Here is a 26,703-nt window from a genome sequence, read left to right as displayed (position 1 = left end):
CTTCCATTACCGCTCCCCAGCCGGTGAGGGAAGCATCTGTCGAGATAGTAACACGATGGCAAAGAGCTCCCAATACCGGACCCTGGGTTAAGAACCAATGTTTCCTCCATATAATTAAGGCACGAAGGCACCGCCGCGTGACCTTGATCATACGAAGTGGGTTTCCCCTCGGGGAGAACCCTCTGGTCCTTAGCCACCACTGTAAAGGTCTCTTGTACAGCAGGCCAAAAGGTATCACGTTGGACGCTGCCGCCAAGAGACCCAAATGTCTCTCGAACTGTTTCACAGTGCGTGACTGGCCTAGCTTTAGCTCTTTGGTGGCTGTCAGGATAGCAGCTACACGAACGGGCGATAGAGTGGCCCGCATCGTCACTGAATCCCATACCACACCAAGGAAAGTGGTTCTCTGTACTGGAGAAAGAACACTCTTCTTGGCATTGAGCCTCAACCCCAACATCTGCATATGAGCGAGAACGACACCTCGGTGCCGAACCGCCAACTGCTCTGATTCCGCTAGAATCAGCCAGTCGTCGATGTAGTTCAGAATACGTATGCCCTGAAGCCTGAGAGGGGCTAGAGCTGCATCCACGCATTTCGTGAACGTGCGGGGTGATAAAGCTAGACCGAAAGGAAGAACCCGATATTGGTATTCTTTGCCCCCGAAAGAAAACCTTAGGAACTTCCTGTGCTGAGGGAGGATGGAGATATGGAAGTAAGCGTCCTTCAGATCTATCGTGACAAACCAGTCCTCGGATCTGATTTGAGTTACGATCTGTTTGAGTGTCAGCATCTTGAACTTGAGTTTCTGTACCGAACGATTCAACAGACGAAGATCTAAAATGGGACGCAACTGCCCATCCTTTTTTGGAACGATGAAATAACGGCTGTAAAAACCCGACTCTCTGTCCGGTGAGTACACCTGTTCTATAGCTTCCTTTGCTAACAGGGCCTTTACCTCTTGCTCCATTACCAGAGCCTGCTCGGGATGCACCACTGTGGGCAGCACCCCGTTGTAACGAGGAGGACGAGAACCAAACTGGATTCTGTATCCTTTCTCTAAAATCTGCAGGACCATGAGAAATATTCGGCAGAAGCTTCCACGCTGCCAGAAAATTTACTAAGGGAACCAGCCTCTCGAGGCTGGTCTCTGGTGTTATCGAGACAGCTAATTCCGGAGCCTGAAACATAATGGCAGGAACTACCTGAACTGGCCGCTCTAAAGCCCCCCTCAGAGGGCGCGAAACCGATGCTGTGCCGCAGCATAGCATCAGCGACTCGCTGGAGACCGCTGCGCCCTGAAGCACCGAGGGTGGCAGGGTTGGCAGAACGGTCTCGTGAGGACCCCGAAATGGAACGGGTACCGTATAATGAGGTGTACACCACTCTATTTCGGTCGGGGCTGTCCTCACAGGCCTGATGCATGAACATTTTTTTTTTGAGCCGAAGTCTTCTTCGCCTGAAGAACGGTCCTCAGATCCGGCTTCGACTTAGAAGACTTCGGCTGAGAGGGTTGCGTCTGTCTCCAGTTTCCACGTGGAGGTGCACGAGACGCAACACTCTCTTTCTGATGCACACGATATGATGAGCTTGACGGCTGGGGCTGCTCACGCCCAGCAGCCCCAGGGGGCTGGACACGGCGAGGGATAAACTTTTTGAAAGCGTCCGCTTGCTTTTTTGATTCCTGAAATCTCTCGACGACCGTGTGTACTGCGTCACCAAAGAGACCAGAAGGTTCAAGCGGAGCATGTAACAAAAAAGCACGATCTTTTTCTTTAATCTCAGAAAGATTCAACCATAAATGTCTCTCAGTAGCTACCAAAGCTGCCATAGACCGCCCAATTGCTCTGGCGGTCTCTTTAGTAGCCCTGAGAGAAAGATCGGTAGCCCGACGAAGTTCTCGGATATCGTCATGACTGACTCCCTCACTATTATCCAGATCCCCCAGCAGGTCAGCTTGATAAGCCTGAAGCACTGCCATAGTATGCAGACATGCTCCAGCTTGACCTGCTGCCGTATAAGCTTTGCCCACTAACACCGACGTGGCTTTGAGCGGTCTAGTGGGCAAAGCCGAGGCTTTCAGAGACGATGCGGGACCAGGGGAAAGATAGCTGGCTAAATTCTGTTCCGCCTGGGGCATCGCCTCATAACCATACTCTTTCAGCCCTCTAATTCTCGAATAAATATTAACTTGAGGGCTGAAAAGTCGTGATGAGTATGGCTTATTCCATGATTTAGAAATCTCATTGTGAAGATCAGTAAAAAATGGAAGCCCTCGTGGTGGAGATGAAGCAGTAGAAGATAAAAAGCGCTCATCTAATTTACTCTTAGGACGAGCGCCCCTATTATCAGATGGCCATTCAATCTTTAATTTCTCTACAGCCCGCGACATAACATCCACCAGCTCATCATATGCTGGGGAAATAAATTGTGAATCTCTTTCCCCCATGTGTGTGCTCTCACTCTCCAAACTCATAGCATCGACCTCCTCGGAGGAAGAGCAATGAAGTAATGGAGGGCTCTCTCCCCGGGCGGAAGAAACCGCAGAGCGTGCTTCTGACACCGGGGGGGGGGGGGGGGGGGGGGGGAGCGCTGGATCTTTCGGGTAAGGAAGGAGAAAGAGCCCTTGGACCCGTCTCCAACCCCTCCGAAAGATCCTTTTGCGATCCCTAGGAATGCATTCTCCGCGCTGCCTCGGCAGACGCGGGTCCTGATCCCTGCGGATCGCGAGCCTGCCCACTCTCTTTATCAAAGAGTGACAGGCGAGAGCGGAGCATGCGAAGCGGTAGCATTTCACAATGCTGGCACTCAGCCCCCTCGAAGGCTGAGACCGCATGCTCCACTCCCAAACAAATTACACAAAGCTCGTGTGTGTCCCCACCCGTTAAATAACGCGGGCAGGGAGAAGCATACTGTTTGTACACTTGTTTAGTTTCCATCCTTTTCCGCAACAGACAACAGTAAATAGACAGAGACAAAATGACACAGATCGCTTGCTGAGACACAGAAGCTAATGCCGCGTTTCACCGGATGTGCTCTTATGCCTTCCTGGTCATGACGTCACCCGCCCGTGACGCTCATTCTTTCCATTGGACTAGTTGACATTGATGCTCAGACGCATTCATGCTGGGGGCGTTCCCAAAGTGTCGATGACGCATCGCGAGTTCCCTCGAAAGGGAACCAGCTTTATACTGACCCTCGTTTATGAAGCAGTCTGGTGAGAAATGATTCACGCAAACATGAAAGCATTGACGTTGCTCGTGGGGAATATTCCCTTCGAAAACAAACTTCAGCGGTTCGGATTTAGGAACATTAAAATGACTGCTGTGTTCGTTATTACACCCAAGAACAGAACACCACAATCGCTTAGACGCCATTCTGCTCATAGACAGTGCTCCAGCATATCAACAATGACCGCGCCGGTCCGCGCAGACTATGATTGACAGCTCGCTCACGAGCGAGGGCGGGTCTGTGTTGAAACGCTGCTGTCAATCAACAATCGTGGGAGGGGCTTCCGACCGTGTGACGTCACACGGACGAACGGCTCGATTTGAGACAGGGGAAAACATATAAGGAGATTAAAACAAAAACACTGGATGGATTTTTATCATTTTATGATGGTTGTGTACAGGCACTGCCAACACACATTTCCAGACTGATCTCATGAAATGGCGTATGTATGACACGCCAATTCGTATTTCCATTTTTGGCGTGCTATCAACACGCATAATCGCTTTTCAGCGTGTTTATCAACGCCTTTGACTTAACGTTATATTACTGTATTATGCATATATAAATATATGACCTACCCCAACCCCGTCCCTAAACCTACCCGTCACTGGGGTTAATACCATTTATGAGTCTTCTCCTACCATCCTAGGAAAAGAAATATCGCTCCACAGATGTAGATATAGATTTTGCTTCGTTTCGCTCGGACATTTAACGGCGTAGACATACACGCGGAATCACTCGGACATTTAATGGCGTAGACATACACGCAAAAGATTTCGGCGTGGACATACACGCGGATATTTCAAAATGCGTATAGATAACACGCCACTTGAATTGAAAGTGGCGTGTATGTTTACGCAAAGTCATGATGTCATGTTGCACATTTCAGTACAATCAACTTGTAAAAGTGCATGTACCATTAGATGACCCCTTTAAATGTTGAAATTGACATTAACAAAGATTAACAAATGCTGGATAAGTGCAGTTCATTATTAGTTCATTCTAACTAATTTTGTTAACTAATGTTAACTAATGAACCTTATAATAAAAGTGACCAAAATATCTTAATTTCTGTTTTGAAGATGAACGAAGGTTTGGAACAACATGAGGGTGAGTAATTTGCTTTTTGGGTGAACTAACCCTATAAGAGTAGGCACATCACTCTGAATAAAAAAAATAAAAAAAATAGGATGCAAATTTTTACAAAATTGAACCCAGAATAACTTCACTATTCTTTACAAAAGTCTATTATGGCACCTTGTCTCTAATGTAACATAAACCTCCAGCCCCTTGCAGTGAAAGAGTATAGCCCTGACACCATGTCCTCTGTCCCCGGAGACAGCAGACCCTCTCCACGCACACGCAGGTAAATTACTCTGAGGAACAGCAGCCCTTGAAGTTTAGGATGGGGAATAATGCAACCATATTGTGCGGACCCCTGAACTGACCTGTTTATGGAAGCGTACAAGCAACACATTGGAAGAGCATCCTCATCAGAGTGAGTCTGTTCAGTTGCAGCATTAAAGCGGGGAGAGGCAGAAACACTGGCCGGGTGGTGACCCTAATCTGGGGTAGAGGATAAAAGGGCTGCTGGGGTGAAACTAGTCAGCTGAACTCAACCACCGTGCTCCGAGACAATGATGCTTTCATAGAGGGCCAGTGCATACAGAGATTGACATTAAAACATATGTGCACACATACATCCAATTCAACTTAAATATTTTTAGAGACTTTTTTTTTCTGGAATAATAAAAAAGGTGGAATGTTTACTATATACTAAATGAAATATAACAGAACTGTTAAATCTTGAGCTAAAACACCTGTGAACAATACAATTTTCCTCTGAGATTGTAATACCACACACCTACATTATATAAACATTAAAATACTCATGAAAATCCCCAAAATCCCAAAAGGAGGCTGTGGGAATTTTTGTCAGATTTAGCTCACTTCTGGGTACAGATTTGTCCAAAAAATATGGGATGTTTTCACACTCATGTTTTATTTATTTTTTTTACTGTTTTTATTTTTATTTTTTTAAAGTGGGTATTTTTCATTTGGCTCTGTTGCTACAGTATGTTTTTCTATCTCTCATGCTGTTACTCAAACTTTGATTATGACCGAGCGACACATCTTATTAGTACCAGTATTTAGTTTAAGGGTCCAATTCTAGGATATTACTAGGATATTTGCTGTTTATTAAAGCACATTTTAATGCCTTATTCTGAATGACCATATACTACACATCCCTTAATCCTACCCAACACTTAAACTTAACAACTACCTTACTAATTATAATTAGGAGTTTACTTTATTTTACTTTATTTTACTTAAAAATCATAGAATAGTTCATTACTGTAATAGTGAGAATTGGACCCTAAGCTAAAGTGTGACGGTGACCGTTAACCTATTCATTGCAGCTAGTTTAATGATAAGTTTAGAGGATTAGGGGATTTACTGATAATTTATCAGTGCCATTGTTTTAAAATATGACATCAAATGGCCTAACCCAAGGGTTTCTTGTAAGTTTAGCTCCAGCCCTTATTTACGTAACACACTTAAACCATATCATCAAGGTCTTCAGGATACTTATGGTACATATGATCCCCGTTCACACGGATCAGCAAAAATAACTAAAACCGCTGTATTATGCATGCCAGGCCAGTAGTTGGCGATGTCACTTTTTAAAGAAACATTACTCGTCTATAGACTGAACTCATTACCTTTTTCAAGAATTCTCATTTTTGTAGTTTACATGATAATTATATCGTTTTTAAAAACTTCCACTTTGAAACCAGTTTGTTTTCTGGCCCCCAAAACACTGTTGTCGTGTGAATGAACGGGCAAAAAAGGTTTTCAGTTTTTAGTTGAAAACATTGCGGTGTAAACAGCCCCTTAGAAACTTCCATTCAAGTTGCTGTGTCCGAAATCACATACTGTATATTGGGTACTATCTTTAATTTGAAACTTGCTTAGCAACTGTTTTAAAAAGTTCTATATAGAGTGTGTATTATGAATGAAATTCAGATGTACTACATCCGCTTACGGTGTCAGTTGAATCATACACAGCCATTCAGAAATCCTGTCCCGTGGCCCCATAGGATAGTCAAGTGTCCAGTAGATGCACACTTTAGAATTTCGCTGGAAGTAGTAAGTCATCCATGTACTTTTTGCCTACTGTTTTATGAATGCTATCAAGTGGTACACATTACTTGGCTCAATTACTGTTTTTCACCTACTATATAGTAGGGGTGTGCAAAAAAATCGATTCACATTTGAATCGCAATTCAATCTTTACCGATTCAGAATCGATTCATAGAATTCCAAAAATTGATTCATATATTTTTTTTAATGGCGTGCACGGGAGTGGCAATCGGGTGAGTCAGGACTTTTACCGGTGGTCCGGTAGGGTTTCGAGGCCGCGAGGGCCGGTCTGATAAATAGTTACATTGCAAGTTCTTGCCGCCCGCTGGTCAAACTGCAGCCTCTCTGCTCAACCCGTAAATAAATGCATCGATCCGCAGATCTTATGTTTGAGTTCTGTAGATCTTTTGCCAAGCGTGTCAGAGGTTACGGGTTCTAAACCGCACTCGTATAGTTTTTTCTCTCTCTCATCAAAACCGAATATGTTCATCACGTTTGTGTGCATTTTATTTTGTGATTGCACCGGAGTCTCCACAACAGCGATAGATTGAAGCGCGTGTCCGAGTGAAGACTGCGCGAGCCACAGAGAACACTGTATCCATGACACTGATAGCAGCGGAAAACGAGCGCGCAGCTTGATTTAAAAAAACAACAGATCTCTTATTTAATAGCGAACTAAATGAATGCTCTGCTAGTTAACTGGAGATACCCGCAAATTACGCCTATGAACGACTTCACTGGATCTAAACAAATCAATCTAACCATAGATGTTACCAGTAGCGGTGGCTTTTTAAAATCTATTTAAAATTATTTCGCAAGGGTTCTATGACATATATAGTCATTAGTATAGTAATAGTAGTATAGTCATAGTAATACAGTATATTTTTAGGAAGTTCAATGTGCCCAGTCGAGTTCACATTTCAACTGTCAGCCTGGTAGCTGAAGTAGTCCTTAAACCACATTTAGCACATTTAGCATAATTGTTTGATCTGACTACAGCACTTTAAAGCTAAATGTAAAAGCTTTTTATTTAAGTTTTATTTTAAACTTGAATTAAATGTATTTGAAAGCTGGCCAAAGCTTGGCACTTTGCACTTTTTAGTTGCAAAAGTTTTTATTTTTGTATGAAAACATATAAAGTAATATCAAACTACATTTAATTTGTTGTGTTTTTTTGGTTCTTTAAAATTGTGTCTACTGCAATCAATCACATAGGAAAAAGTAAACTAAATGTATATACTGCGAATCGTTTTTTGAATCGAGAATCGTTTTTGAATCGAAAATCGATTTTGAATCGAATCTTGAGACAAAAAATCGGTATCGAATCGAATCGTGACATTTTCTGAATCGTGCACCCCTACTATATAGTATAGAAGTAGGCACATTTGGATGCAGGGAGTGTGTTGGAGATAAACTCTGCAGGACAGTGGCCCTCCAGGACCAGAATTGGATACCCCTGGTCTATGACCCTTCGCACAATATAATTTTACATAAAGAAAGTAAAATTAGCAATCTCCACTGAGGGAAGATAATGGATGAATGAATGAATGAATGAATGAATGAATGAATGAATGAATGAATGAATGAATGAATGAATGAATGAATGAATGAATGAATGAACGAATGAACGAACGAACGAACGAACGAACGAACGAACGAACGCAAAAGCATAGGTGTCAGATGGCCATCATTCTACATGTTCTGATAAGTTCATTTTTTACATTCCTTCTCTCTTCTCTATGCAACAAACACCTTAACTCTCTCTCTCTCTCTCTTTCTCTCTCCCTCTGTATGTGTGTGTGTGTGTATATATATATATATATATATCTCAGATCAGACCAAGAAAAATAGACAGAATATTTGTCTGCCACCAGGCTTATATAAATTCTGTCTATCTCTCCTGGTCTGATCTTCTGACTTCGATTTAGCACTCTTTGAATTGTAACAACATGATGTCCCATTTCCACCTACTCTCTCTCTCTACTAATATCTAGAGCATTAAATTGGTTCAATTGACCGAGGCATCTGTAAAGCGCGTGGCTCTAAATGTGTGATAAGGGTTTGGGCTCAGTGGGCTCTTAAGGGTCTCTCTGAAGTGTTCGTCCCATCATCTGTTAACGTGGATACTGAGAAAATCCAGGATAAAGTGTTCATGGATTTCTGGGAGCTTTAATAGTGGCTCTAAAACCAGCACTTTATTTGTGTGTGTTTTTTGCAGGTTATTGTGCAGGTTTTATTGGTGATGTTCAGGTGGTTACTGAAATCAACTAACAGTTAAATTTGTATTGATAAAATAATACAGCTGAGCTTGATTGTGTGTGAATGAGTTTAATCTGAGATCTGTGCAATTCACCAAAAATTCATTATAGAAAAGAAAGGCAATGACTTTTGAAATAGTCATGTTGGAGCACTATTTCAGCATTGATAGGGCCTGTTTAAATTATATTGCAAGTGGTTTATAATTAAGATGCAGGTTTCTGTGATTTTATATCATATGCAAAATTGATGTAACTATTTGGTGAATTTAAAATCCTCATAATTTAAATGAATGCAAATAAAAGGTAGTGATTTGATTCAAATCCCAGTGCAAAATAAATTGTTCTTATATGTTTGAAATCCTTCTCAAAGCTAAAATCCAGAGCAGTAAGTCACTGAACATATACAAACTGTTTTCTCATCTTCTGTTGGATAAAACAGCTTCACTACTAAAAAGTTACAAAATTATATTTTTTTTAAAAATGTGCTTAAAATGATTAGATTTGATTGATTAGAATGATTAGACTTTTACAATCGTATAAGTGTATAATACAATACACGGTACCACTTTAGAATACAGTTCCTTCATTAATGAATAAATATGCAGGAACAAATGAGTAACGCACTATTAACATTCTAGTAACTACTATTAACTAACAAGAAACTCTGATTAACAAGTTATTAAGTAATAGCGCTCAGTTGAATGTGGTAGTTTATTAGCTAATCAGTAACTACTATTTTTCATACCTCAAGACTACTAATGACTACTATATTCAGGTTCATAATTAATATTAATAATGCATAATGTATAATATAAGGTAATGATAACCCATTAGTAATGAATCAAGTGTTACTACATCCTTCTAAAGGAAATACTAATAATTTGGATCAGTTTGCTAAAGTGAAAATCTTGATAACTACTTAATATTGACTGAAGTCATTGTAAGCTTTTGAGTTTTTTTGTAAGGTTTTGAATAGTAATGACTCAAGTGTTACTACATCTTTCTAAAGGTACTACTAATTATTTGGATCAGTATTCTGAAGTGAAGATCATGGTAACCCACTAGTAATGACTAAAGTGTTGCCAAATCCATCTGACGGAATTACTATTCAAAATCTTACAAAGATTTCAAAAGCTTACAATGACTTCAGTCAACATTCGTTTTTTTTTTTTTTTTATTTAGAATAATGATCCAAATAATTAGTAGTTCCTTTAGAAGGATGCAGTAACACTTGAGTCATTACTAGTGGGTTACCGTTACCTTTTATTATAAATTATGCATTATTCATAATGTTAATTATGAACCTGTATCTGGGAGGTATGAAAAAAATAGTAGTTACTGATTAGATAATAGTGAACTACCACATTCAACTGAGCGCTATTACTTACTAGTTTGTTAATCAGAGTTTCTTGTTAGTTAATAGTATTTACTAGAATGTTAATAGTGCGTTACTCATTTGTTCCTGTTTAGTTATTCATTAATGAAGGAACAATATTCTACAGTGTTACCAAATAAGGTATTGGCTTCCTTGTTCTTCCTACAATATTTCATATAATAAATCAAAGTTTTTGGACAGTTATGCTCCTCTTAGGATCAGAACACATCACCGAGAGGATGTAAACAGCATAAAAAACCTGAGCTTATATTCCTCCCAGATGTCTACATACAAAATATGCTCTGATATAATAACAGGTCTCAAAATGCTATTGGTTTTGCGATGTGGAATCTGAATATGAGAATAAAGTGAAGTGCTGTTAATAAACAGGATTTCAATCAATCCCGTATTAAGAGGACAAAGAGGTGTTGGAATCAATAAGTGTTAAAAGGGAATATGTCTTCAGTACTGACATCTCGTGACACGCCGTTCTCGTCTTTTGTCCTGCGTGACATCATCTTCGTGAGACAGACAGCAGGAGAGCAGGCAGGTCTCAATCGGGAAAGGAGAGAACTGTCACTCCACGTCAGCAGCTGTTACAACCCGCACAACCCAGAGCATGGCTTTCCAAACATGCAGTTAAATATTCCTGCAGGAATTTGGCCTCTGAGAGCAGCCGGCAGCCCTCTACTCCGATATTGCGCTCAAATTGGCAGGCGGAGCGTGTGAACCGCAAGGGGAGCCTGAACAGGGTAACCTATCCCTCCTGGCCTCTCGGGAGCCACTTGGCCAGCTTTCATCCACATAATTATAATAAATTTGACATTTCATAGATAATATTGATTTCTTTATTTTAGCATTTCACCGTAGGTGACAGTCCAGCGTCAGGAATGAAATTTCTATCGATCTTTCAGGCATTAATCCCTCATGTGTATGTGATCATTTTTATAAGACCTTTTACTGCGTATAAATCAATATTTCATATCTGCGGCCGTACCAGAGGAGATGTCATATTTGTAAACTGCGGCTTGACACCAACAATTCTCTTTCGTGTTCGGCTGCAACTGTGCAAGACCAGTCAATTTGAGAGGTTGCAGACGAATGAGAGGTATTGAAAGGAGAGAGAGCCGATGAATTCCTTCCGCTTATCCGAACAGACATAATTATTCCCTGTTTAATGATGAAATAGCGTTTTTTGAGGGAATCAGAGAGCATGCCAGTGGGTGGTAACTGATGAATTATTAAAATGAATTGGTGAACTGTTTTGATTGATTAGCTCTCTCTTGTACTGAGGAATATTGACCACAACACTAATTTGACTGCTAATTTCCTCCTTTACGAGTCTTACAGTGGTTTTCGCTGTCAAAACTTTCTGAAAGCAGAAAGCACAAAGACTGGTGTTCTTCTGCAGTATACAAACAGATATTTTGCAGACTGTCCAAGCTGATCTTTTCCAGATCTTTTCTTGACATACCCAAAAAATTGACAAAAAGACCAAAGTTGTCTATTTTCCATGTGCACTCCAATGAGCTGATAATCTCAATCAAGTGTATTAAACAAATGTGCAGAGCAGTGAGTCTCCAGGACCAGGACTGAAAACCACTGCTATATTATAAGTCTTTTGAAGCCATGCAATAGCTTTATGCAGATCCGACTGAAATTTAAGTTATTAATTTCTGATAATGCCATAGCTCTCAAATCTCAGTTCAATTCAGAATATTCCAACACATTGTGGAAACAATGCTAAAGAGTCAATGTGTAAAGTCTGTTCTTCACCTACTTTTATATTATGAAGACAAAAAGGTTAACACATTTTTCAGGCAAAGTACCACCTTTAGTAAAATCAGAAATTTGCATATCAAATATGATACTCCAACCCATTAATATTGCAGTAGTTACGATAAATCATGTTGGTACAAGCCTTCACTCTAAAAAGTAATTCAGGGGACCTGTTACTAAAACTTAAAGAAATGCATGGCTGCAAGTAAAAAAAATGTAATTCGTTGATTTAATTAAACCTTTTAAGATGCTTATAAGAAGAGTATAGACTATTTGAAGGTAACACTGACTCTATAAGCAATGACTGCGCTAATGCCAGTTTAATCTTACTTGTTCATGAATGCTAAATAAGTTACATTAAGCATGTGCTTTGATAGCTGTGGATTTGAACTAAAAATATATACCTGGGTCCAGGGCTACAACTCAAATAGCTGGAAACAGTTTGTTCGTTTGTTCGTTCATTCGTTTGTTCCTTCCTTCCGTTTGTTCGTTCATTCATTTATTTACAGCCAACACATCATTTTTTTAGACTGGTGACTTGAGTCCCCTGACTTGTCTGAGCATCATGAAAAATCCCAACACAATCTCACAGCAATTCATAGCTATTTTACATTTTGCTGAATTGGTGGCTAATTCATATGAAATATCATTTGTCCATTTTAGTACTATCAGTGTAAACCCCAGTGATGGGTAGGTTTAGGTATGGTCCTTCAGAATGAGATTCCTTTGAAAATCGTACGTTTTTGTATGAATCAAATTGTACGAATTCATACAAAATCACCACCTCACACAAACTTGCGTTTTCCAGTGAGATTGAGTTGAAAATACACATACACCACATAAGTAACATTTAAAAGTTAAGTTTAATTGAAACACATTATTTTGCAAACGATTCCAAACTCCACAGTCTAATCCAAACAAGATGTAATCCTTAAATAGATGTAAAGGTAAACAGATTTGTGTCTATGTCTATAATGGAGGACTCAAGCTTAAGACCCGAGCTCTACTGCCCTGGACTTAAATTGAGTTTATAATAATTAGAGATAAGGAGGACGTGGTACAGGAGGGATGCTTGCATGAAGTAAGTGGCTTACATTTAAAGACAGATTAAGACTTATTAAAATCGTAATCAGTAATTAGAAATAAAACATGCAAAAATAATTTGAATAATATATATTTTTTATGATTTTTTGTTTTGTAAAACCCAGGTTTGACAAACATGAGGGTGACAGATCATGACAGAATTTTCTGCTATACCTTTCGTGGGTTCTACACATGAAATGTACTGGACAAAAAATCAAAATGTGAATAATTAGAGAGAAAAAAAAAAGCCCTTCTCTCATAAATAATTTCAAACCTTTCTCTTGTGAGATATTTCACTGTGAATCTGGGAGAAAATGCACAAGTGTTTGGAGGAAAATACGATCACCTGAACACAGCAGACACATGACCTTTTCCTGCTTTTTCCAGAACATGTCCCTCTCCTCACAGCCGCGGCTCCCCGAGAACCTTCGGCAAAGGCCAGTCCATTAAAAGCATATGCTAATTCCACCATCTTCGCCTAATTGATGCTATTTTACCAAGTAAACAAGACTTCTGTCTACTGTGGATCTGTTTCTGCCAGTGCGGAAATCTCTGCAGCACTTTTCACTATAATTTCTCCACAGAGAAACTCTGCTATTGTTGGACCATTATTGCAAATTATATGGTTTTTCCATCTGAGACAGGAAGTGCTATTCTCCCTTTTTTTTAAAGGCCATGCTTCTCTTTTTGTCTCTCATGTTCATCTTTTTTTCTGTCTCTCTCTCTCACATCAGGAGGTGTTGGAGCGTGTGTGTTAAAGCAGAATGACAGACATGTTACAAAAGTGTGACACACCACACCATGGTGATTTGTCAATCGCATTGGTGCCCCCAAAAGAGATGTGCTGTAAAACACTGCACAAGAGGTAACAGACACACACACACACACACACACACACAAAAAAAACACATAAGCTTATAAACTCTAAAATCTAGTGAGCTGAAGATTGCTGCAGATGCGAAGGCTGTTCCAAAAGGCAAGATTATCCTGCATTATGAAATAGGCCTACCTTGTTTTGGCCAAAATATAAGTCGGCATGGCATCTATCTGGAGATAGTCTCAAAATGCATTACAACAGAAGTTGAAGTCATTTAAGCTGGCAGAGAAGTTGAGAGAAATGTTTCAATGAATAATAAAAACATTTTATTTAGAAGTATTGATGAAACATTTTCAAATAAAAAAAAGACAAATTTACCCAATATTTCAAATTGACCTAATATGCTATATGTTTGTAATCTTCATTACATTATTGTTAGCTTAGCAGCATGCTAACATCAAACTCATTAAGAATCAACTGTGAATCAAGTGGAGTTGCTGACTATGTAGAGTGTTCCCAATCCGTCACATTCTGAGGTTTCCACAGTACACAGGAAGCTTACTAGGGTTTGAAATAGAGCTTCTCTCTCTCCACTCCTTGAGATCCATTTTTCTCTCACAGCCGAAGATGCTACATTGTAATTTCTTCTCTATCAGGAATCCGTCTTCTCTGACACTCTGTAATGTCCACTCGTTCAAGATAATGTTGATGTATCTGCTGTCTATAGACTTTTGGATCTCCTGTTCCTCATATTGGAAAAATAGAATGACCAATCAAATTGCTTCCCTATAACGTCACTTTGCAATCAGGCCAGCAGCCTCTGAAGATGCTTAGAACACACACTCTTTCTCTCTCTCTCTCACACACACACACACACACACACACACACACACACACACACACTCTCTCTCTCTCTCTCTCTCTCTCTCTCTCTCTCTCTCTCTCTCTCTCTCTCTCTCTCTCTCTCTCTCTCTCTCTCACACACACACACACACACACACACACACTCTCTCTCTCTCTCTCTCTCTCTCACACACACACACACACACACACACACTCTTTCTTTCTCTCTCTCTCTCTCTCTCTCTCTCTCTCTCTCTCTCTCTCTCTCTCTCTCTCTCTCTCTCTCTCTCTCTCTCTCTCTCTCTCTCACACACACACACACCAGCACATCTCTTGTTTTTTAGAGTGTGTGCTTTGCAATGTCAACAGTAGCGCAATAGACGGTAACACTTAATAACTTGCATGCTATAAATAATTAGTTAAGCATTAGTTAATTCATCATTTATAAAGCATTATCCCTATACATACATTAATAAGCAGTTTATAAATACAGCTATAAATGTTTTATTCTTGATTTATAAGCATATAATGTGTTTAATAATTGTATTTTCATACTTTAATAATGATCAATTTATCATTTCTAAATTAAGCATTACATTATTTACAAAACCAGTTATTTAAGATGTGTTAGTAGTTCATAAGATAATTTTGAAAGTGTAAGGAAATGATTAATAAACTATTTAATGCACATTTATACATCTTATTATATAGACATATATTAATAGTTAGTCAGCGTGTTAATAAATGCTTTATTAACCGTATCCCTGCTGTAATTCATGATTAATGCAGGTAGTTATAAAACATTTAGTAGTTCAGTTAACTAGTTTTGTGAGCTCATCTAAAGTGAGGACTATTTATGCTTCATAAATCTTTTAAAAGCACGTATTAACACACTGAGTAACTATTACTATTGTCTCTATAATAAGATGTATAAATGTACATTTACATAGTTTATTAACTTACACTTTCTAAATGATCTTATGACAACTCCTAAATAACTGGTTTGTAAATAATGATATACTTAATTGAGAAATGATGAATTGAACATATATATATATATATATATATATATATATATATATATATAAACTGCTTATTAATGTCTAATACTGCTTTATAAATGATTAATTATTTACTAATGCTTAACTAATAATTCATGTCATGCAGTTATTATAAAGTGTTTCCGCTTTTGGTGCCAAAATTGACTGGTGCTTGGATCAATGATTTGCTCCACCTTCACGATAGCTCCAGTTCCATGTCACCAGCACGCTTCACCATGGTGTGCTCTGTTGTTTTTTGGCCAACATATTTCTTTACAATTTTGTCCAAAAAGTTCAATCTTGGTCTCATAAATCCAATACATTTTCCACATGGTTCTGGATGAATTGCTAAGTTTAGCTGGGCTTGGATGTTTTTTTAGACAGAAAAAGCTTGCGTCTTGCTACCCTGCCACAGAGCCCAGAGAGATGTCACATGTTGGGAGCAACCAGCACTTGCCAGAAAGAGCTGCAAGTATTTGAATGTTGCTGTAAGCCTCTTCACAGCCTCCCTAACCACTTTTCTCTCTGTCTTCTCGTCAATTTTGGAGAGACATCCTGTTCTTGATCATGTCACTGTTGTGCTACGTTCTCCACTTTTGATGACTGTCAGTTCACAGTTCACTGTGTTCCAATCTAATGCTTTAGAATTTTTAAACAAAAATATTTAAAAAAATTTGCAGCCCTCACCTGAGTGATACTTCTCAACAATGAGACCCTTTGCCTGTGTTTGATCACGATTCTGGATTACTTTAAAGGGGTCATATAATGGTACATGCACTTTTTCAAGTTGATTGTACTGAAATGTGTGTTGGCAGTGTCTGTACACAACCATCATATAATGATAAAAATCCATCCAGTGTTTTTGTTTTTATCTCCTTATATGTTTTCCCCTGCCTCAAATCGAGCCGTTCGACCGTGTGACGTCACACGGTCGGACGCCCCTCCCGCGATTGTTGATTGACAGCAGCGTTTCAACACAGACCCGTCCTCGCTCGTGAGCCAGCTGTCAATCATAGTCTGCGCGGACCGGCGCGGTCATTGTTGAAATGCTGGAGCACTGTCTATGAGCAGAATGGCGTCTAAGCGATTGTGGTGTTCTGTTCTTGGGTGCAATAAGGAACCCAGCAGTCATTTTAATGTTCCTAAATCCGAACCGCTGAAGACGCAGTGGCTGAGTTTGTTTTCGAAGGGAATATTCCCCACGAGCAACGTCAATGCTTTCATGTTTGCGCGAATCATTTCTCACCAGACTGCTTTATAAACGAGGGTCAGTATAAAGCTGGTTTTGCTAAGAAGCTGCTCATGAAAAAAGGATCGGTACCAGCTATTCATGTTCCTGCTGAACCTCTAGAACAACTGAAACCCTGTTCAAACCCCAAGTGAATTTACACAAACTGAGAAGGTAAAAAAAAAAATGTAGGTGGTGCCACGCTCTCCCCTACTCACTTTCACAAATACACGTGGTAAAATAAAATGATAGGCTATAAAATAATAATAATCTGAAAGAAATGTTTCAACATGGTTATGCAATTCTTTGTGATGTTATGTTGTATTGTGCATTGGCCGCTAGTTATAACATGCTGGGACTGTCAGTTGAGTTACAAGATCACAACACATCTCGATTCTCACAAAAGATGCGTTCTGTGTCCTCACGTCCTTCCGAGGCAAGACTGGTCTCCACTAGAACGCAAGTCCAGTCTGTAACGCTTAAGTTCAATGAAGATGAGGAATATAGCACACAAGATTTATTAGAATAATCCAAACGGTCAACATGCGAAACCGCGTGCAGACACGAACAATCCCGGGCAAGGAGTGCAGGTGAAGGAACAATTCAATTCACATTTATTTGTTTAGCGCTTTTCACAATACACATCATTTCAAAGCAGCTTTACAGGAAATGCATGGGTCCACATTACAATTTAGAGTGATCTGTTATCAGAGGTAACTGTCTAAGTTATGCATTTCAGAAATGTACTTAAACAAATACATTTAAACAATGTATTAATTTAAAGCAGAAACAATGAGCTCATTCAAGTCACGAATACTTCTTTGTTAACAAATGATTATGAAAATTGTAGCATTGTTGCATGTTGATTCGGAGTTTGCGTCATCTGAAGTCCTGGCAGGAGTTGACGCCGTCTCTTCACAGGTGTTGGGCATCTGAAGTCTTCATAAGAGGCTGCATCCAATCTGGAGCTGACATAATCTCTAGTTACCTCAGGATGGGCATCCCGAGATAAACCACAGAAGCAACTTTAGAAGGAACATAAACGAGGAAAATTAATCACATACAGCTGACACATATGAACTAATGATAACGGTAACCAAGGAGACAAACGAGTGGCAGGAATCTGAACAAAGAGACACGTGACAAATGAAAACAAACTGGAAGTCCATGGAAACAAAACTAAACAGAACAGAATGCTTCTTGGAATTGAGAAACAGTTCATTATGATCACAGCCATATACACAATTATAAAAGGGTGTGCACACTTATATAGTTATTTTAAGTTTTTATTTTTATATTTTTTGTATGAAATGCGTCACTTTGTTTTTCAGTGGCATAGGATATCATTTTTTTACTTTACAGGTGCAAAAGTTCTAATATGATTTATCTTTGTTTCATTTTTTTTTGCATCACAAAAACCAGCCATTTTAACAGGGGTCCATCGACTTTTTATACCAATGTCAAAATTGCCTCATACTGTCTTATTATATTTATCTAAAAGGAATTTAAGGAAGAACATCTATGACCAAAGGGCTGTACCTGCTTGTATGTGTCACGTTCGTATTAACGACAGGAAGCAATAGCGAGTCAACAAGTTTAATGTGGAATAATGGACAGTACAAGTAGATGGTGATCAGGTGACGCAGGGACTCAGACGGTCAGAGCTGGTGCAGACAAACAGTGCAGCGGTGACGATGGTGAGACAAGCAATCCAGTAGACGAACACGACGACGACGACGATGAACCGGAACACCAGGCAGGGAGACAGAACTGGAACCAACAAGACACACATCCAACAACAACGATCTGACAAGGAAGATGAAACAGCAGTGAGTATATATAGAGAGGTGAAATGGACTGCAGCTGGTGATGATAATGATGATCAGCTGGAGTGGATTTGGTAATGACATACATTCACGCCCACTACACACGTGCATTCACACAACAACATAAACACGAGACTAAAAGGAAGTAGAGAATACATCTACCGTGACAGTACCCCTCTTCCTAAGAACGCCTCCTGGCGTTCTCAGACTCCCTTACCTGTCGATTGTAATCATCGATAAGGGAGTGATCCAGGATGTCTCTAGCAGGTACCCAACTTCTCTCCTCCGGACCGTAACCTTCCCAGTCCACCAAGTACTGAAATCCGCGTCCCCTCCGCCTCGAGTCCAGAATACGGTTGACCGAATATGTGGTCTCCCCATCTACGAGTCGCGGTGGGGGAGGAACCGGGACTGGCGGATTAATGAGAGAATGAAACACGGGCTTAATCTTAGACACATGGAAGGCGGGATGGATCCTCCTGTACGCAGGAGGTAGTTTGAGGCGGACTGTCACCGGACTAATAATCTTGGTGACAGTAAACGGGCCAATGAATTTAGGAGCAAGTTTATTAGACACGGTGCGGAGAGGAATGTTCTTAGTAGAAAGCCACACTTTTTGACCAACGACGTATACGGGAGGCCTTGACCTGTGGCGATCGGCCTTGGCCTTGGTGCGCGCCCCCACCTGGAGTAGAGTCTCACGGGCTCTAGTCCAAGTGCGGTGACACCTCTGGACAAAGGCGTGAGCGGAGGGGACCGCAACTTCGGATTCCAGACTGGGAAAAATTGGTGGCTGGTACCCTACGCTACACTCAAACGGAGATAGGCCCGTGGCCGACACTGGCAACGAATTGTGTGCGTACTCCACCATAGAGAGTTGCTGACTCCAAGAGGAAGGATTCTTGGAAACCAAACATCGCAACACTCTTTCCAGATCTTGGTTGGCTCTCTCTGTCTGACCATTGCTCTGGGGGTGAAACCCAGAAGAAAGACTAACAGTCGCTCCCAGCAATCTACAAAATTCTCGCCAAAATTTGGACACAAACTGGGGACCCCTGTCAGAGACCACGTCTATCGGGAGGCCATGTAAACGAAAGACGTGATCTACGACAGCTACCGCTGTCTCCTTAGCTGAGGGTAATTTGGGTAAGGGAATGAAATGTGCCGCCTTCAAGAATCGGTCCACTACAGTCAAAACGACTGTGTTACCCTGAGAGGGTGGGAGGGCGGTAATAAAATCTAGAGCGATATGGGACCAGGGTCTCGAAGGGACAGGCAGCGGCTGAAGTAACCCATCTGGAGGTTGATTGGAAGTCTTACCAGTGGCACAGACCGAGCAAGCCAAAACAAAATTGTGAATGTCACGAGCCATACGTGGCCACCAGAATCGTTGCTTGACTAAAAAGCTAGTGCGCTTAACTCCTGGATGGCACGCCACGTTGGAACAATGACCCCACTGGATGACGTCAGACCGTACTCCCTCCGGCACAAACAAACGACTCGGTGGGCAACCGGGCGGAGGCATTACCCCTTCTAAGGCCTTCTTGACCTTCGATTCGACCTCCCATCTGAGAGTGGAGACCACTAATGTCTCGGGTAAAATACACTCGGGAGTAGACGGGCGTTCGGATTGGTCAAAAATACGAGATAAAGAATCGGGTTTGATGTTTTTGGAACCCGGGCGGTACGAGAGAGTAAAATCAAAACGACCGAAAAAAAGTGCCCACCGAGCCTGCCTGGAATTTAATCTTTTGGCTGTTCTAATATACTCTAAGTTCTTGTGATCGGTCCAGACGATAAAGGGAACCCCTGATCCCTCTAACCAGTGGCGCCATTCCTCCAAGGCTAACTTGACTGCCAACAACTCTCTGTTACCAATGTCGTAATTGCGTTCGGCTGGGGATAAACGATGAGAGAAAAACGCGCAGGGATGCATCTTGTCGTCTACAGAAGAGCGTTGGGACAACACTGCACCTACTCCCACCTCTGACGCGTCGACCTCCACCACGAACTGACGTGATGAATCAGGGGCGATGAGGATGGGGGCTGAAACAAAGCGGCCTTTCAGTTTGTTGAACACAGCTTCCGCTGTGTCCGACCACCTGAACGTCGTTCGGGGGGAGGTCAAGGCAGTCAGAGGCGTGACTAGTTGGCTGAAGTTGCGAATAAAACGCCGGTAGAAATTGGCGAACCCCAGAAACCTCTGTAGGGCCTTACGGGAATCTGGACTTGGCCATTCTACCACAGCCTTAATCTTCTCAGGGTCCATTCGCACTCCTTCAGACGAAATGATGTACCCGAGGAAAGGAACAGACTGTGCATGAAAATCGCATTTCGCTGCCTTGACAAAAAGCCCATTCTCTAGCAACCTCTGAAGCACTCGTCAGACGTGTTGCACATGTTCCTGGAGAGAAGAAGAAAAAATCAATATGTCGTCCAGGTAAACATATATGAATTGGTCTATCATATCTCGCAACACGTCATTGACCAGTGCCTGGAAGACTGCTGGGGAGTTGGACAGCCCAAACGGCATGACCAAGTATTCAAAGTGCCCCCTGGGGGTATTAAAAGCAGTCTTCCACTCATCCCCCTCCCTAATGCGAACCAAATGATAAGCGTTACGCAAGTCCAATTTTGTGAAGATGGACGCTCCCTGTAACCTCTCGAAGGCTGAAGACATCAACGGCAAAGGATAAGTATTCTTTACCGTGATGTTGTTCAACCCTCGGTAATCAATACAAGGTCGCAGAGATCCGTCCTTCTTCCCCACAAAAAAGAACCCCGCCCCCGCAGGAGAAGAGGAAGGCCGGATGAACTTGGTTGCTAGAGAATCAGAAATATATTTCTCCATAGCCTCCCTCTCTGGAACAGAAAGTGAATATAATTTGCCCTTAGGCGGAGAGTTACCTGGCAATAAATCTATAGCACAATCATAGGGACGATGCGGAGGAAGAGAAGCAGCCCGAGACTTACTGAACACCTCCTTCAGGTCCAGATACTCCGCGGGCACGTTAGATAAATCCCCTACTTCCTCCTGAAACACAGACACAGGTACAGACGGACAAGCAGACATGAGACAAGACTTATGACATTCCTTGCTCCACTCCAGCACAGACTTCTGTTGCCAGTCTACTCGAGGGTTGTGACGGATGAGCCAAGGATGTCCAAGGACGACGGGTGCCAGTGGTTAATCCAGGATGTAAAATGACAAAGTCTCAGAGTGGTTACCGGAAGTGATGAGGGTGATGTCTTCGGTGGAAAAGGATATGGTGGGAAGTTCCTGACCGTTAAGTGCGTGAACAGCGATGTTGTGTGTGAGGGGTTTGAGAGGAATCTGAAACTTGAGTGCAAAACTGTAGTCCATAAAATTACCCTCAGCCCCGGAATCCAAAAGTGCAAGACAGTTGTGCTGGTGAATTGACCATCTGAGTCTTACCGGGAGGAGCGTGGAGGTAAATGTTAACGTAGATGAGGTCTTCCTGGCGGAGATCCCACCCGATAGTAGCCTCGTGTTTACTATCGGGCTGGGCCCTTTTACTGGACAGTTGTATGCATAGTGTTCTGATCCTCCGCAGTAGAGACAAAGGCCCTGGGACCTCCGCCTTTCCCTCTCCTCCCGGGAAAGCCGAGCTCGACCAACCTGCATGGGCTCGTGATCGTAGACAGGGCTGACCACGTCCCTGCCGCTGGATCGGGAACTGTCGCCTCCTCCTGGTGTGCAATGCTAGGTCGATCAGTCCCGTCAAGGTGGTAGGAAGATCCAGGGCGTAGATTTCCCTCTGGACGTGGTCAGCCAACCCATGCAGGAACATGTCCCACTGCGCCTCCTCGTTCCATCTGCACTCCGCCGCCAAGGTTCGAAACTCAATCGAGTAATCGGAAACTGATCTTTCACCTTGCTTCAATTCCGCAAGCGCTCTAGCTGCTTCTCTCCCGGAAACGGCACGATCGAAGACTTCCTTAAGGGCGACGGAGAGAGATTGGAACGAGTTGCAGCATGAGTCTTGATTCTCCCACACCGCCGTTCCCCAAAGCGCCGCTCTCCCAGTCAGCAAAATCAGGACAAAAGCCACCTTGGCTTGTTCAGTATTGAATGTACGTGGTTGGAGTGCAAAATGCATCGAGCAACGGGTCAAGAAAGATCTGCAGAGTGATGGTTCACCTGAATAGGCTTCGGGAACAGGTAGGCGTGGTTCTGACTGGGAGAGGTTCTCAGGTGGTGTGGGAGGAACGGCTGGTGTGGGCGGCGCAGCGGGAACACGTAGGCGTTGGATCTGCTGGGTGAGCTCGGACACCTGCGCCACCAGAGCTTGTACTGCCCCTCCTGTGTCGCTGATGTCCTTCTCCTGCGAATTCATTCTTCGTATACTGTTGTGGACAAATTCCTCCAAGGACGATGAAGCTCCGCTCGCTGCTTCCATAGTTGGTCAGATCGTTCTGTCACGTTCGTATTAACGACAGGAAGCAATAGCGAGTCAACAAGTTTAATGTGGAATAATGGACAGTACAAGTAGATGGTGATCAGGTGACGCAGGGACTCAGACGGTCAGAGCTGGTGCAGACAAACAGTGCAGCGGTGACGATGGTGAGACAAGCAATCCAGTAGACGAACACGACGACGACGACGATGAACCGGAACACCAGGCAGGGAGACAGAACTGGAACCAACAAGACACTCGGTACTATGGTACGGTCTGAATCCTGACTGAAAATCTTCGCAGATATCATTTCTTTCTAGAAAGGAGCACAGTTGTGAGGATACTGCTTTTTCTAATATCTTTGATAGAAAAGGCAGATTCGAGATCGGCCTGTAATTGACTAATTTTGTATGATCAAGTTGCGGTTTTTTAACAAGCGGTTTTATCATAGCCAGCTTAAAGGTTTTTGGTACGTATCCTAGAGACAAAGACGAATTAATGATAGTAAGAAGAGGATCTATGACCTCTGGAAGCATCTCTTTCACAGCACGTCACAGGCATGCGCCAATACAGGAAAATAACAACCAACATGTCAGATTATTTCCATACGTCGGACCTTCAAGTTGCCCTAGCAGCTCTGAAAAACATACAAGAGTCTTTTCAGCAGTTGTACAAAATATTCTAAGATATTGGTGTTGTTGAGTGGCATTGCCACCTAGCCGCCTGGAGTGCATACTACATCGAATTTCACACACTTTTGCGTCACCATATGCACGCGGATTTCCCAACCATAACGCTCGTCTAAACGCAGAATAAAAAGTGATAACGCAACGCCACTTTTGCGTTTTCCCCTTTAGATCGTTTCACATAGCCTTAGATGTAATCCTCCAAGAAATATCAGCCATTAAAGACAAAGTGAATATTTGTAATAACCACTTTATTCTTCTTGTGTACAACATATATCATGTACAGCATTGGACATGGGCCACCTTCTGAAGTATATATACCCTGTGTCAGAGGAAGAGAACCAGGATGGCAACCAGGGAGAAACATGTTCTGATCCTGGAATCGCTCCCACACAGAGGTTTGTATCCAGCAGACAGTATACCAAAGATGAGCACCTGTTTTTAACAGAGCTGTAATTAAAATATGTATTAAGGTGAAGAAAAATATGTATTAAGGTATTAAGGTGAAGCAGATCTTTGAGAAGAAACAGTGTCTATTCTGAGAGAGTTGCAGAAGAAAATGCACTTTGAATTCTTCATACGACATCTGATTGTGAAGACACCTCGCAAGTGACTGCTTCATTTACTTCTACACCTGTTTTAAAGGATTATTCAGATATTTATTTATTTTTACTATCGAACAATTTTTTTTTCAGATTAGATATTTTTTAGATAAGCTGATTTTGAAACACAAAGCAGCATCGTCATTATTGCTGGTGTGTATTTCATGCAACACTCAAAAGCAGATCTTTGATTGCACCTGTAAAATGTATCTTTTCGTGTTCTAGGAAATGAATACAAAGTGCTTTAAATTCATCTCAATTTGTTAAGAGACGTTGACCTTTTGAAATTCAATTTCAGTAGATTTAAAATATTCCCATTTCCCCCAAAACAGGACAAATGACAGATATACGAAACGAAATAAGACATTGTCAATGCTGGAAATATTTAATCATGTGGAATTAACAACTGATGTGCTTTTGTTGTATTAGATTAAAGAACTATTTTGCTGTTTCACGATGCATTTAGAATTTCTGATACACAGCTACAAGTATTGACTTTTTTACCTCTAGGAAACCAAATAAACAATATGTATATGTATGTATTTGAGGAGCAAATTGAATCAAAATGCACGTATTACATTGCAGGCTGGGAAGGGAAAACTACAATTGAGTTTGCCAGGCAAGAATTCAGTTACTGGGTTAAAGACCTTACGAGATAATGTTACTGCATCCTGGTAAAAAATGGCGGACTGCTCATAGGCTGAATTGATCTATAGGGGTCATGTTTGTGTGATGGGCTTTATATTGGTGCATTGGATATCTAGTTTCAATATCCACTCTGTCTGAAATATAAATCAATATATGTGCTGCTCTATTATACATTTGTATCGTTAAGATCATATCACTATTTGACTGTCATGTTTATGTGCACTAATAACTATAAATGTTTCATTTAACTATGATAGATTTAACACTAATGCAACGGTGAATAAAAAACAAACACATTTCATCATAAAAAAAATACAAAGGGAAAAAAAGTCATTTTAGCCTTGTTTCAAAACATATTGAGCTACAGTTGGAGGCCGCATTTTAATGCTCCCTTCTTCATTTTTGTGTGTATTTTTAAGCTTGCCATTGTGTGATTCAGAAAAGGTGCCAGACTGATCTTTAGCTTGTTGAAACCAATGGACAATGCTTAATTATCATGACAATAATAATACATTATTGTAAATAAATAAATAAAGCAATCTTAATCTTCACTTTCTTAAAGTAATGTCATTTCTTATTTCTTTCTATAGATTTTGAGGTGAAATATGACAATGTCCATGCAGAAAGGCTTTGTGAGACTCACCCAGTAACAGCATTATTCTGAGCTCTTATACTTTCTGAAATATATTAAAATGCTAGTTATTAAAAAAAAAAAAAAAAAAAAAATTATTTTGCATAGTTTTAGATTTTAGTCAGCAGTCCCAACACTACAGTTTTGTGCATACTTTATGTTCTAGGGTTGCAGTCATCGTGTGCCTGCTTTTAAAATTCCTTCATTATGCCAAGGTGGAGACAGATCATGGACCAATTGGGTGTCACTGGTGTACGTGTCTGGAAGCACAGTCGGACAGCTCTTAATTGGAGTGATTCGGGCTAGAAAGCAGTGGTGTTGGTGTCAGCTACACACAGGAACATGTAGATGTGCTGACAGAGTCAGGCAGGGGACATCCTGCTTACTGATCTCGCTCTCCTCCTCTATCTCTGCCCCCCTCACATCGAGGGTTATTATCACTGTTACTGGACTCTTTATCTAGGAGTCCCCAAAAATCTGCTATTCAAACGTATTACTTTGCTTTCTGTAAATGTGTCTGTGTGGTGCACAGTATGTATTTTACAAGTGGTGTTTGTGTTTTGTTTTGTTTACCACTTTATTAATTCCACAAGGGACAATTACAATAGGGGTTAAAACACACATAACATACTTAACTCCGAGTTATCCAAACACATGCACACATAACCATATTAAAACACATAAACCATATTAAAATATTAATAAATCATAATACGTATTACAACATGCTTCAAAATAAATTCATTTATTAATAAATACCAAAATAACACATTAAGGCCCGGTTTCACAGACAGAGCTTAGATTAAGCCAGGATTAGACCTTAGTTCAATGAGGGCATTTAAGTATAGCTTTTATAAACATGCCTTAGAAAAAAACATCACTGGTGTGCATCTTGAGAAATTATTCAAATCTGAGCAATTTCTGCTACGCAACTAGTAAACACTTCAAAAAGTTCATAAAGAGATCGTAAAACTAATCCATATGAATTGAGCGGTTTAGTCCACATTTTCTGAGGAGACACAATCTCTATATGAAGAACAGATTGAATGTAGGCTTTAATTCACATATGAACAGCGAACATAAACAGAAGCTCATAT

This window comes from Rhinichthys klamathensis, unplaced genomic scaffold (genome assembly GCF_029890125.1).
Source record: "Rhinichthys klamathensis goyatoka isolate OS25496 unplaced genomic scaffold, OSU_Roscu_1.1 h1tg000093l_1, whole genome shotgun sequence".
NCBI lineage: Eukaryota > Metazoa > Chordata > Actinopteri > Cypriniformes > Leuciscidae > Rhinichthys > Rhinichthys klamathensis.
The sequence above is the reverse complement of the archived record's forward strand: the minus strand, read 5'-3'. Positions refer to the sequence as shown.